General features: G+C 40.3%; 1 long non-coding RNA gene across 2 annotated transcripts in view; it reads left to right on the top strand.

Moving 5' to 3' along the window:
- Positions 1 to 901: 901 nt before the first annotated feature.
- Positions 902 to 14,013, top strand: part of LOC139082588 (uncharacterized) — a 35,068-nt gene continuing 21,956 nt past the window's right edge. For both annotated transcript variants that reach the window (XR_011538744.1, XR_011538745.1), the window contains exon 1: positions 902 to 944. This is a non-coding gene — a long non-coding RNA (uncharacterized lncRNA). The remainder of the gene's footprint in view (positions 945 to 14,013) is intronic.

The following is a 14,013-nucleotide window of genomic DNA, read 5'->3' as shown; positions in this document are numbered from 1 at the left end:
TAGGTTTTCCCTCTTTATTTCCAGGGCCTCTTCCCAAGGACTTACAGAGTGTCTGAGTTACCAACGTGGGATCTACATAACATCCCTCAGACCAAAGGGACTATTTTATGGTGAAGTAAGTTTAATAATGGTCACATTACCATGGAATTCACTGCTTCTACCATATAGCACCATCATGCAGAATCTCTTGATTGTCCTGATAGAACTTTGAAATGGTGTCTCAAAGGCTCAGCTAAGGCCACAGCTAGAGGACAATGCACTGTGGCATTGGGGCACTGTCTTCCCAAATGCAGTCTATATGTAATGGAACAAATGGCCTTTCACGATTCTGTGTCCCCAAGAGCTGGAAGACATATGCTGGGAACCAAGAGGTGGCAGAGTCACCAGCACTCCCAGTCACCTGCTTTGGGGATTTTTACTTCCATCTCGGCAATTTGAGGTTCTGCAGGATTATAATCGCTAGGAGGGGGTTGGGAATGCTTCCACCAAGAGATATAAGAATTCCACTCAACATAAATTTACAACTATTGCCTCGTCATTTTGTGATCCTGATGATAGTAAGCCAGCAGGCAAAGAAGGAGTTACTTTACTGTTGGAGGGAGCCAACCTGTGAGATGTTAAGGTTGTTTCTTCATAGTGGAGGCATGAAAGTGTACAGTGTCGGTGAATTCACTATGATGGAGGTGGCAGCATGGAGGATAAGTCTTGATCCTTCCCTGTCCAGTGATAACTATGAGCAGCTAATTGTAGCAATCACAGCCTTACAAGGACAAGGTAACCAGGGCTCAAACACCTCAGGGATGAAGGTCTGGATCATCCTACTGCGAAAACTGCCTAGGCTTAGAGTGAGAGGAATCTAGAATGGATAGAAAGGGGGAAGGGTGTGATGGATTTCAATTATGACATCAGATCCAGCTGTGAAAACAGGAACTGCAGCTTATTCTGTAAGCTTTCCCAATTTTAGTATTTTTCTCTTTTTAGAGATTGTGGCTAGCTACCACCTTGAAGCATAAGAGAGTAGACTCATGGGGTATGAGTGGATCTGAGTGATACAAATGACAGACTGTAACAGATATGGTTGTTGTTTCACCCTTTACATTTATTTTCCAAGATAATCTTCACAGAATCTTCTGAAGTAGAAACCACTTAGCTTAGGAAGGCTAAGTACTGAGGTCACACAGCTGCCTAATGTTAGAGCTGTGATCCCAAACCAGGACTATCTCAATCAATGACACTTGAGATATATTAAATGGAAGAAAGAAATACTTCCAGGATGGTGGAATAAGGACCTATGAAAATCCACTCCTCAAAAGGAGCAACAAACAATGGCAAGAATTTTCAAAATTAACTTTTTTGGAAATTAATCAAAAGTTTTCACAAATCTATGGAGTGTTTATTCGAGAAAAATGGCTGAATCTTGATAAGGACAGCATGCTTTGTGACATTTTAACTATCCCTATTCTCATCTCCCTGTCCCTGGCTCCATAGTAGTCTTGAATACAAGCAGCCTTGCAACCACAGCATCTAACAGCTTTGCAGTCCCTGAAAAGGGCAGACAGGTTTGGAGCTCCCCCAAAACTCCATGTCCAGAGATTTATCATGATTTGACCTGTCTGGCAGCTCCCTGAAAACCTCATTTATAGAGCTTGTCTTTATTCAACTTAACTCAGACCTTGCACACTGGGAAACCCCTCTCCCCAGGATGTTTGTTGAAAATAATCAATGGCAATTGTTTAGCATCACAACTGCCAGAGACACTGATACCAGCTGGGGATTTCCAAAGGGAAAATCTGAAGAATGAGAGGTCAATAGGGGACTTTGAAAAGCTCCAACATATTAGTGGGAGTCTAGAAGGCCACACACATGTCCATGACCAGGAAAGAGAAGGCTCTAATCTCTAGCCTCTGGCTGACCTTGAGGCTCTGTATAAGCAAGCAGTAAAGGCTAAGGCAGAATTGTAGATGCCACAGTATTGGAGTCATGTCACAACATACGTACAGAACTCTGAAAAGAGTGGGAAATTTATTGGTTCAAGACATCTAAGGAAATCTCTGTCCAATAATTAGTTGACCACTAAACTAACCGAGAAGGTACTTCAGTAGCTACAAGTAAAAAAGAATATAGATTTTACAGAAAGTCAGGAGAGTAACTCAGCAAACAAATATTAACAACAACAACAATGAACAACAACAACAACAAACCCTGGAGAGGAGGAGAATCTTATTTTGGGGATTGCAACATTATATTATTTAAAATATCCAGAGTCCAACAAAAGAATTATGAGACATGCAAAGAAACAGGAAAGTATACCCCATACAAAGGAGAAAAAGGAATCAGTAGAAACTGTCCCTGAGGAAGTCCAAATGTTGGACTTACCTAGACAAAGAGTTTAAGTCAGTTATTTGTATTTGTTCAAAGAAGTAAAGGAAACAACATCTAAAGAATTAAAGGAAAACGCAAATGCAAAGACTGCATTGTATGACTCCATTTATATCAAATGTCCAAGAGAGGCAAATCCATAAAGATGGAAAGTAGATGAGTGGTTGCCAGGGCTTGAGGTAAGAAGGGAATGGGAGTGACTGCTTATGGGTCTGGGTTTCTTTTTGGGGTGATAAAATGTTCTTATACAGTCACACACCACATAATGACATCTGGTCAATGATAGACTGCCTACATGAAAGTGGTCTCCTAAGATTAGTACCATACATCCTAGGCGTGTAGTAGGCTATACCATCTAGGTTTGTGTAAGTGCATGCTGTGATGTTTGCACAATGACAAAATCACCTAACGATGCATTTCTCAGAACGTATCCCCATCGTTAAACAATGCATGACTGTAATTAGATAGTGATGATGCTTACAGAACTCTGTGAATATAGTAAAACTGCTGAATTGTGCCCTTTAAAACAGCGAATTTTATCTGGGCATGGTCTTACATGCCAAGATCACATAATTTGCTATCAAATTGTTGAGCTGCCAAGCTGAGCATATAAAATCATTGGAGCATATAAGTGCCATCAAGGAATCAAAGTATTCCAGCTTATGTTTTTGAAAACGTATCAATGCTTTTCTGAATTTCCCACACCCTATCGTGCTTTATATCTGATCTCTTCACTTTCTAAACACATTTGCTTGTATTTTTGAAATTTATGAAGATTCTGTTCTATTTTGTATCTACATAATTAATATTTAGTTGAGTCTTTTCAGGTGAATTCTTCAGGCAAATTGACCTTTCTACACCTCCCCTTCCACATCCTCCCAATCCTACAGCCCCTTGATGTAGAAATCTACATCATCTCCAGCATGTGTCTGGGGCTCCCTTCAGCATCTCCCAGCAGTATCTGAACAAATGAGTTTATAAGTTGACATTTGGGCCTAGAGTAAGCTTGAAAAGATGCCAAAGGCGCTTGCCTGAATTAAAATCATGGCATTAGCAAGAAATGATTTTTCCTAAGGAACTCAGACTTGATTGACAAGGCTTCCATACTTAAAAGGAAGATATTTTTGCTCTGGGAAATGGCTGTGTGATGATGAGCCAACATGAGACTTGCATGATTAAGGGAACTTAAAGAAAAGTTTAGGTTGAAAAAAATCTGTAGGGTTTTCTCTCCCCATTCCCCATCCCGGTATATTTTATACAAATTATATGGAGTCTAGTAAACATTCAACACTTTATAAGGAAAACAGGTTTTTCAAGCTGAATAGAAGACAATCTACAGTTTTATAAAAATGATTCATTTCAAGTCTGCTATTTGTTATAGTCCAAAGAAAGTTTCAAAATGTCCCAGTAGATTTAAACAGCCTTTTGCTTGTAGAACATGGAATACCAATGTTTTTGGACTGAATTCTTATAAATATCTATTGGGGTTTTCGGAAAGGAAAAGGAATATCATCTCCTATGATCACACACATTTAGGGAATAAATAAACAATGGAAGGGAGCCAGTAGACTGGAGGATTCTAAAAGAAACCCAGATAATGATCACCACTGTGGGTCGTACATCTGCGGGAGAATAGAATAACGCTGGGGTCAAGCCCATTCATCCTGGGCCACAGTTGGACTTCTCAACATGACTGAGCTTGAGATTGAACTCATGTGTGGCCAGATGACCATGGAAACTCGCATTCTGGGCATGGCTTTTGTACAAGCTCACCAAGTTTCGAGAAAACGCCTTTTTCCCTCTACTCTGAGCTGTCAGTCTTGTTGTCGAATATGATGTGTCTTGTTTAACTTGGGGGACGATTACTTACGGACTTCTACTAGTATCACATGAAGACTTCAGTATCAAACACAAGCTTCTGTGGGGACCTTAAAATGTGACCTGAGGTAGAATATTCAACACTATGAGCGGGTTCATGTGTTACTAATGTTCGTATATTAACACATTTCATGTTACACATTAATGATGACGGTGATATCTGTGTAGAGCATTTCAGAATTTACAAGGAACTTTTACAGATGTAATTTTGCTCAAATCACACAACAAGCCCGTGAGGTATTCAGGGCAGTCATTTTGTCTTCATTTCACACATGGGGAAACTGAGGCTCAGCAGAGTTGAACGCTCTGCTTGTTACTAGTGGATCCAGGCCAGGACCCAGGTCTCCTGACTCCGGTTTCACAAAGTTTTGCACAACCATGTTCTCGATTTGGTCTGTACATCAGAATAATCTGGATACTGTTAAAAAAAGGTACTCATGCCCTGGCTGAACCTCAGACCAGTGAAATCAGAATGACTTGGCATGAGACCCACGCCACAGTATTTGTCACAGCTTTTCAGATAACACCAATGTACAGCCAAGTTTGAGAACCATATTCTACAATAGTGTGTTTCCTCCTTAAGGGAAAAGTGGCATTTAGAAACTTTGATGTGTAACAGGCCAAAATGTCACACTACGAAGAGTTTGAGATGTTCATTGTTTTATTTAACCATTACTTATTGAGAATCTTCTATGTGCCTTGTGGCACTATTCTAGAAGATACCACAGTGAACAAGGCAAAGTTCCTGGCGGTCTTGTTACTTCACTAGCGTGATTATCACCTTGGCTAGGCAAAGTGACATTCTCTAATGGTGCTGAATCTTCCTCACTCTGGTACCACTTCTTACATGATCTTGATGCTGATCACTTTCTTCCTACATGGATTCAGAGCACCATGACAACAGTGGGATGCATAAACACTAAGAAATGTTCCATTGTGTAAAGATGCATGTGAAAAATTCCACCCAGAGTTCAGTATAAAGAAAAAAAGCCTTTCTTCTGCTACCTCATATGCTTCCTTTTGTTAGATAAGGGGAGCCATGTAATCCATCATGCTCTGCTTTTTGACCTGGCTGCTAGAAGGCTTGGAACTGTTTTATGTACAAGTCTGGTTGGTTTCCTTCACTGCATCTCTTCTGGCACATTTCCTCTGTATCAGTGAGAGTCTTGACCCTCCTTACACTTAAACATAGTCATTGTGGAGTGTTTAATGAAGGTCTGGGGAGGGCGAAGGGAAGTCAACCAGTTATAGCGGAATGTCCTGGAGCTAGCTGCAGCTGGAAGCAAGCCGTGCCTGCCTGGGCCTGGAGGAGAAATGAGAGGCAGTAGTTGCTGGAACATGGAAGGAGCTTGCAGCCGCAGGAGAGGGCTGACGGACAGGAACTGTGGCTGTTGGTGGAGGACCACAACCCCTGCCAACCCAAAACCCCACAGGGAAGGAGCCTGGGGCAAATACCCCAACATCTTTCTCTTCTTGACCTTCAATCCCTTGCCAAGGATGGCCATTGGCTAAAACAGACAGAAAACAGAGGGCAAAGAAGCAACTGATAGACTCCACAGAGGTCAGTGTCCCAGGACACAGAGCAGGGTGAAGGGTGGATCTGGAGAGGCAAGCGGAGACTATCCAGCACCCCATTGTCACTAGGCAACGAGCCCTGTCCTTTAAGCGGCTTTTATTACAACTGTGTCTTTTACTGTTTGCTACTTATCTCATGTTATTTTTTAATTTAAAACTAGACTGAGTATAAAAAAAAGTGGTTGAAAGTTTAGAAACGGCAATAAAACCCTAAGATAACAACTTTTATCATGTTTGGGAAAATACATAAGGGAAATATAAGACCATCACCATCTTTCTACATGTCCATATTCAGATTTTAGGAATTCTTGAGGGAAATAAGCCAACACAGTCATCTTCGAGAGTGAATCACGTCTCTTTGTACCTCTCACAATCATCCGCTTCATCCATATATCTTAGGATAAACTAGAAAGCTGCTTTTTTCTGACAGATCTGCTTGTTGCTCTTTAGAGATTTGTCATGTTTTTTAAACTCAACTACAAAAGTCCAGGACACCATGTGTCATTTCTTTTTTCTCTCTCTCTTTTTTTTTTACGTTCTTTGTTTAAGATTTTGAAAACATAGAAAGTACAAGAAGAATATAACAATTCCCCAACTCCATACGGGGCGATAACCACTATAAACACTTGAGCATACTCTCTTTATGTGTCTGTTTATTTATTGGTTTCTTTTACCACCACAACCACCAGCACCACCACAGCACTTAAAAAGAGCTTGGCACTATTCTCAGCACTTCACCGTATAACATAGGAACTCTTATGATCATTTTACAGATGAGGAAACTGAGGCGGACAAAGGTTATACAATTTGCCCAAGGCAAGTAAGGGGTGGAACTGGGATTTGAACACTGCACTTAAGGGCTCACACTGCAAGTAACAAAACACTGTGACATGACGTCAGTTAAAAATAGGAGCAGCTGGGGCCAGCCCCGTGTCCGAGTGGTTAAGTTTGCGCACTCCGCTTCGGCAGCCCAAGGTTTCGCTGGTTCAGATCCTGGGCATGCACATGGCACCACTCGTCAGGCCACGCTGAGGCGGCGTCCCACATGCCACAACTAGAAGGACCCACAACTAAGATATACAACTATGTACTGGGGGCACTCGGGGAGAAAAAGCAGAAAAAAAAAATTTAAAAAAAAGATAAAAAAAAAATAGGAGCAGCAGAAAGAAAAACAAGGGTAAGACCATAAGATGGAACCAGGGATTGATTAAAAATTCCAAACCATGAAAACCTTTATCCTTGCCTCTGGCACTCCACAAAGTTTGCTGTAGGTGTGTAGGCTACTAATTCCCAAAGGGTCCTGGTCAGTTACAAAATACTTGGTGTTCATAAGATTAAAAACAGATCTAATAGTCAACAGAAATACTGCTATTGTTGATATTATGACCTGGCAAAAGTAATCTTATAAATATTTGGCCATTGTGTGATGTAACTAATGATGTTATTTATTTGTTTGTTTATAATTTCATTGTTATTAAGTACCTACTCTGGTCCAGGCTTTGTTCTGGGTGCTAGCAATATAGTAGTTAATAAGATAAGTTTTTGTGTTAGGGATCTTAACGTTATAGTGGAAGAGACAGACAATATGCAAGTAAATAGATTAATAATATATCATTTCACATAGAGGGAGAGTGCCAGAACAGAGAAGAGAAGGCCTGCTTCAGCAACATCCCAAATGGGGCAAATGATGAATTTTGTGGTCTGTTTTGTAGCATCCCTCAATAAAGACCACATAGAATTCAGAAAAGGCAATTACGTGGGTGACCAGTACAATCTTTGAGCAGTCTGATTAATCTATAGATCAATCTAAAGGAAGATAGGTGGACGTCATATCCTGTAATTAATCATTTGTAAATATAGTTTGTAAATAATGGGGTTCTTTTTTGTAATTTGTAAGTAATGTTTTTCCTCCAAGGATTGGTAAGTATTGGGTAGTATAGTGGTGAGGTCTACCACTAATGAGCACCTGGAGTTAAATATGGAACAGTGGTTCTTAAACTTGAACTTACATCAGAATTCCCAAGAAGGCTTATTAAAACCTAGGTTACCAGCCCACCCCAAGAGTTTTTGGTTTAGAGGGTCTGGGGTGGGGCCCAATAATTTGCATTTCTACTAAGTCCCCAGGAGATACTGCTGCTGCTTCAGGGACCACTCTGTGAGAGCCACTGATAAAGACCCGTGGGTCTTGGGGCCCGGCCCCATGGCTGAGTGGTTTAATTCACGTGCTCTGCTTCATTGGTGCAGGGTTTTGCTGGTTCGGATGTTGGGCGTGGACATGGCACCGCCCATCAGGCCATGCTGAGGTGGCATCCCACGTGCCATAACTAGAAGGACCCACAACTAAAATATACAACTATGTACAAGGGGGACTTGGGGAGAAAAAGCAGGGGAAAAAAAAAAAAGATTGGCAACAGTTGTTAGCTCAGGTGACAATCTTTAAAAGAAAAATAAAATAAAATAAAGAAAGACCCATGGGTCTTAAGAGACAGTTTGGGTGGTGATCCTGGTGGGGATTGCAGGAGTCGGGGTGGAATACCGAGGGTAGGGTTGAAATCCTCTTGGAAAGACTAGGTGGTCTAAGCTAACCCGCCTTTTCAGGAAGCCATTCTATCTCCATTTAGAAGTGAGCTGAAGAAGTCCTGGTTCGCAAGTAGGACCGGGCTTTTCCCTGGGGAAATTGTTTCTAAAGGGCTACAAAGAACAGACAAATGGGTACTTGAAGCTTCGCTTTCTATTCCATTAGCCTGGCCAAAATTGTTTCAGCCTGCAGAACTTTCAGGAAGATGCAAATGAAACATGTGTGTTATATATAAATTTTATACTGGTAAAAATATATCACAGTCATAAAATTATATTTTATACTGTTAAAAAAACCCTTAAAATGTTCATGAGACTTTTCCAAATTAACTGTAAATATCATTTTAATAGATACATAACATTCTATCATGTGATTATGTGTAATTTACTGAACCAATTTCCCTTTTGGAGATTTCCACTGTTTTTGCTCCTACAAATAATGGTATAATGAATACCTGTGCACATAGATCTTTGCCCACATTTCTAATTATTCTAGATTTCTTGAAGTGGAACTTCTGAGTCAAAATGAACATTTCTAATGTGCTTGAAACATATTTCCATTTGTCATTTCTAATTAAGAGGTATTTAAATGTGAATACTGTTGCAAGCACAGCATGACTTTGACTTTCTTCTTTGCCATTTGAATGAGACTAAGCCTTCTTGTTCTCAAAAATAGTAGGCATGTGATTCATCTAGAAGGAAATTTCACATCAAAGTCTTGAAAGAAAATTTTTGAAAGTCTCTTTGAAGAGGCAGCCAATGGAAAACTCTGCCACCCGTTGCAAGGCAAAATTTCCTAAAAAGCATCTTTAAACATCTCTTTCTCCCCAGAGTTGCATCTTTATAGCAGCTGCTTCCCTGCAACATCTCTCTCTCTGTCTTCCTCTCCAAACGCAGCTGATCTCACTCACCTTGTGCTTCCACCTTCTAAACCTGGGTCCACAATGCTCTCATGTAAATAAATGTAAGCTCTTCAGCTTTTTTAAAGTTAGTTTCCAGGGGCCAGCCCCGTGGCCCACTGGTTAGGTTTGCACGCTCCACTTCAGCGACCTGGGGTTTTGCTGGTTCGGATCCTGATCGGCGACATGGTACTGCTCATCAAGCCATGCTGAGGCGGCATCCCACATGCCACAACTAGAAGGACCCACAACTAGAAATATACAACTATTTACTAGGGGGGCTTTGGGGTGAAAAAGGAAACATAAAATCTTAAAGTTCATTTCTAGCCCTAACCTTGATTCCTGAAATTGACCGAGGAAGGAATTCTCTTTAGGAGGGGTTGGAGGGGAAGCCTTATGAAACCCTTAGGAATGCACTGTAGCCTGGCATTGGCCCAAAGTTGCCACTTAACTTTGGCCTTGGCCCCCACTGTTGGAAGGCTGAGGAGCCAAATGCTCCTTCAGTATTGTTTCTGGCCTCCCTGAACTTGTGTAGCCTCAGTGATTGTGTGATCGGGTAAGTTTCAATCACGTCTATCATTTTTAATCATCGACCAAGTCAACCATATGAACACTGTGTGTTAGTCAAATTTATTAGCATTTGAATACTAATTTTTAAATATAGGTCAGCATTGTTGCAGTAACTTGGAGTGAAAATCTCTTTATGTGTTTTGTATGTTGCAATTCTATTATTTCTTTGAAGTACGTGTACACTTACTAATTTCAAGAGTATAATATTGCAATAATTACTGATTGTTGTAAAAGCTAACTATATATACAAAAATAAGAATTTTCAAACAATTAAATAGGCAAATTGATTCACTGTCAGTATAAACATTAAGAGGATGTATTAGCTAGACAAGTTTAGGAAGAACTTTATATCCTTTTTTAGCCAACAAGTCCTCATAAAAGTTAAAATAATAATACAAGGCTGAATAATAGACCTCAGTTTTTATCATAATTAGAGTCTTTGTGGAATCATTTGGTGTACTAGCATTCTTAACATTAAACAAAATAACCTTAAAGAAATTACTTAAATTTGAGTGACTTAATCTTATCTAGGCAATGACTTTTTCAAAAAAGAGAACTTTTTATGGCGCCAGCCTGGTGGCATAGTCATTAAGTTCACGTGCTCTGCCTTGGTGGTCTTTGGTTTGCCGGTTTGAATCCTGGGCATGGACCTACACACTGCTCATCAAGCCATAGTGTGGTGGCATCCCACATATAAAATAGAGGAAGCTTGGCACAGATGTTAGCTCAGGGCCAATCTTCCTCAGCAAAGAAGGAAGAATGGGAACAGATGTTAGCTCAGGGCCAATCCTCTTCACAAAAAGAAAAAAGGAGAGAGAACTTTTTAGGGTTTCTGTGAATGAATTAAAAGCAGAATGCCAGCTTTTCCATCTAAAATTTTACAAGGAGGAAACCTTCAAGATTAAGTACAGCAGCATCCATGGTAAATAATCACTGATTCAGGTATAAGAGAACATGTAAACTATGATGAAATCAAGAAAGTATTAGAGAAAAAGGAAGTATCTAGAAAACTTCTCACTTCTCTTCTGCCATCAGTTTCAAGTGAGCAACTATTTAGGGTAGCAAATGTGAAGACAAGTAACCCCAGAAACAATCTAGCAACTGATAAAGCTCGGAAGTTATTGCTTCAAATCTCAATGGTAAATTTGTAAAATTTAGCTAATAAAAGGTTAAGCAATGAAGTTATAATAATAATTATAATACTAATCATTTAGATTTATGGTGATTATCCCAGAAGTGTATCCTCTGATTAGGATATTTGGCTTTGGATGGATATCGATTTTTTTCATCCAGACATCTGCAATTCAATTAAAGTGTGTGTTTGGTGCATCTCAATTTTAGTATTTCTACTCCTGTCAAAGCTCATCAGCGAAAACTGATGTTGACACACCAGCAGGAGATTGGGCCAAAACTGCCTTGTTAAAGCATTCCTGTCTGAAGTGAGTTTTCCAGTTTTCCTTGGTGAGGTAGTCAATTGGCAAAAGCAGAAATCTTCTATTATAGGAATGTTTTCTCTTCTTGAATATTCTTCTCTTCCAAATCTTCAAATATCGAACAATTTTTCTGATTTAGACATGGTATTTGCTTGCTAAACACTAAGAGGATTCAAGTCCCTATTTTCTGCCAAAAATTCCTGCTGATGTTAGGATGGCAAGGGAGCTTAGAGGACATTGTATGGAGAATCCCCACTCTGCAGACGAGGGGACAGGCTTGTGGAGGGGAAGGAACTTGTCTGAGGTCCAGCAGCTAACTAGGGAAGAAGTGGCGCAGGATCGAGTCTCCCAATATGCGACCCTGCCATCAGTCCAGAGAAGCGAGTGGTCACCTTTGCAACATTTTTTTCTGTTTCTTGGTGCCATGCTCCTGACCAGAGTTAGGAAACATCTTCTTTTTCCTCCCCAAATCTATTCATATTTCAACTCAAGCGCCAATGGGACAGAACCTCTTTGATCTCTTTCTAAGTATTTCCTGAGTATTTCAACCTGCTGCCTCGTGGGTTTAATGAGCATCACAGATGATCCATTGATGTTTCCGGCTCAGCGAACCATTCATTATTACAGTGATTATTACGAAATGCATTTTGGCAAGTGCTCCTTCCCCCTCAATTTTTAAACCCAAGTGTATTCAACAGGAAATGTAGTCCATGTGTTTTTGACTCATTTGCACCCAGGTCATTAGAATGTGGTTGGTCAGAGCGAACTGGACTCTGAGTAGTGCTCTGGACCTTTTCATAACACATTGATGCTTTTAGCTTCTGCAAGATGTCACCAACCAGATCGTGTGCAGTGAGTGTTCCGACTCCAGCTGTTCTGTGTTGACTTCATGACATACTCCCATGCACCTTTTCTTAACTACCTCCATATTTCTGTTTTCCTTAGATGACTATGTGAGACTGAGACAAGTATAAGCACATTATCCTCTTTCTAGAAAGATCTCGAAATAGTAATATAAATAATAATACCTAGCATTTATTGAGCATCTGCTATGTGCCAGACACTGATTTAAGCACTCTACATGTATTTGATTCTCACAATAACCCAATGAGGTGGGCACGATCATTATTTCAATTTTAAAGACTGGAAAACAGAGGCCCAGGGTAACAGCTAATAGACATTGAAGCCACAGTTCAAACCCAGTCAGTCTAGCTCCAGAGCCAGTACTTCTGACCAGTATGTAGTCATTGTATGAGACTGTGACTCTGTGTCTAGGGTACACTATATTTCCTTATACTGGACTTGAGATACTTCAGTGAATAGGCCTACCAACGTTAGCTTTCTTAGCTACCTCAGTGACTCATACGTCAAGATTTGCAATCATTAGACATATGGCTATTGTAAAAATGCCCACACAGATTCCTTTGGCCAAGAAGAGAGCATGGCGCTCAGGTGGATATCTTACTGCGTAATTTGATCCCAGAGGATATCTCAAGACTATACATAATTCAAGATGAGAAACGCTGCTTCTGCCCAGGAGACTTGACTATATGCTATTTTCATGGCCAAATGGCCCAGGCAGACCTAGTGCCATGCACCTAGGAAATACATGCTATGATCACATTGAATTGAATGGTGAAAACCAGAGACCTAATTGGGAAATATCAGGGTAAACAACATTGTATCTTTTAGGAAATTTGGGAGAAGGGCCAGGTTACCTTCAAGTTAGGACAATGTCCTGTCCTCATACTATTTCCCCTTACTTACTTGTACCTTAAATTACTTTGTGGAAATCTGGGTCATGGAGACAGTTATATTTGCCATGCATCAGCTCATTTGCATCTCTGGCTTTTCTCTGAATATTAGTCAAATAAAAACATATTTGGGGAAAAGGGACCCAGAGAACCAGGGGAGAGCCACTATCTTTGAACCATAAAGAACAAGTATGAGTTCTTGAAACTATAGTGGGGTCCTGTTCCTGAGTTTGTGGCTTACTCTTTGCTCATATTTTAGCCACATAACCTTAGGCCACAAAGACACAGTCAACCTTGTAATTAAAAGCCATAAAGAAAAATTGTGTTAGATTTTCTGATCAAAGGCTTAGTCAATCTACATATCCTTCTTGGATAATCTCATCAGATCATCTACCATCTATATTCTGACTCCTAAGTCTCAGCTTGTACCCCACATCTCTTTACTGTGTTTAAGAATTGCACATCCATTTGTCTGCTGGACATCTCTATTTGGAGGTCCCATAGGATCTCAAACTCAATGTCTAAAATTGAACTCATCACCCCTCTTCCCAGCTTCCATTAAAGGCTCCTTCCCTTGCGTTCCTATCTTGGTAAAAGAGTCCAAATTTCCTCCCCTTCCTCACTTCCTTTACCTCCAATCTACCAAGTTTGTCAACTCTACCTCTTTAAAATGTGTTAAATCAGCACACCTGATTTAACCGCTCTTCTTCCACAACTCCTTCACCACAAGTCCTCCCCTCAGGCTACAAATACCATCCACCTGTACTGCCAACACATTTCTCTGTCTCTAATCCGTTCTATACACTGTCTGTCTGTATGACTGTACCTTCAATGGCTGTCTATTGCCCTTAGGATAAAATCTTAACTTCTTACTGATCTGTCTTTCTCTCTAGACTGTGAGTTCTTTGGGAGAAGGGACTATAGTCCAATTCATAATTAAATATTCAG

The sequence above is a fragment of the Equus przewalskii genome, chromosome 3 (genome assembly GCF_037783145.1).
Source record: "Equus przewalskii isolate Varuska chromosome 3, EquPr2, whole genome shotgun sequence".
NCBI lineage: Eukaryota > Metazoa > Chordata > Mammalia > Perissodactyla > Equidae > Equus > Equus przewalskii.
This window is presented reverse-complemented; position numbering and strand designations above follow the sequence as displayed.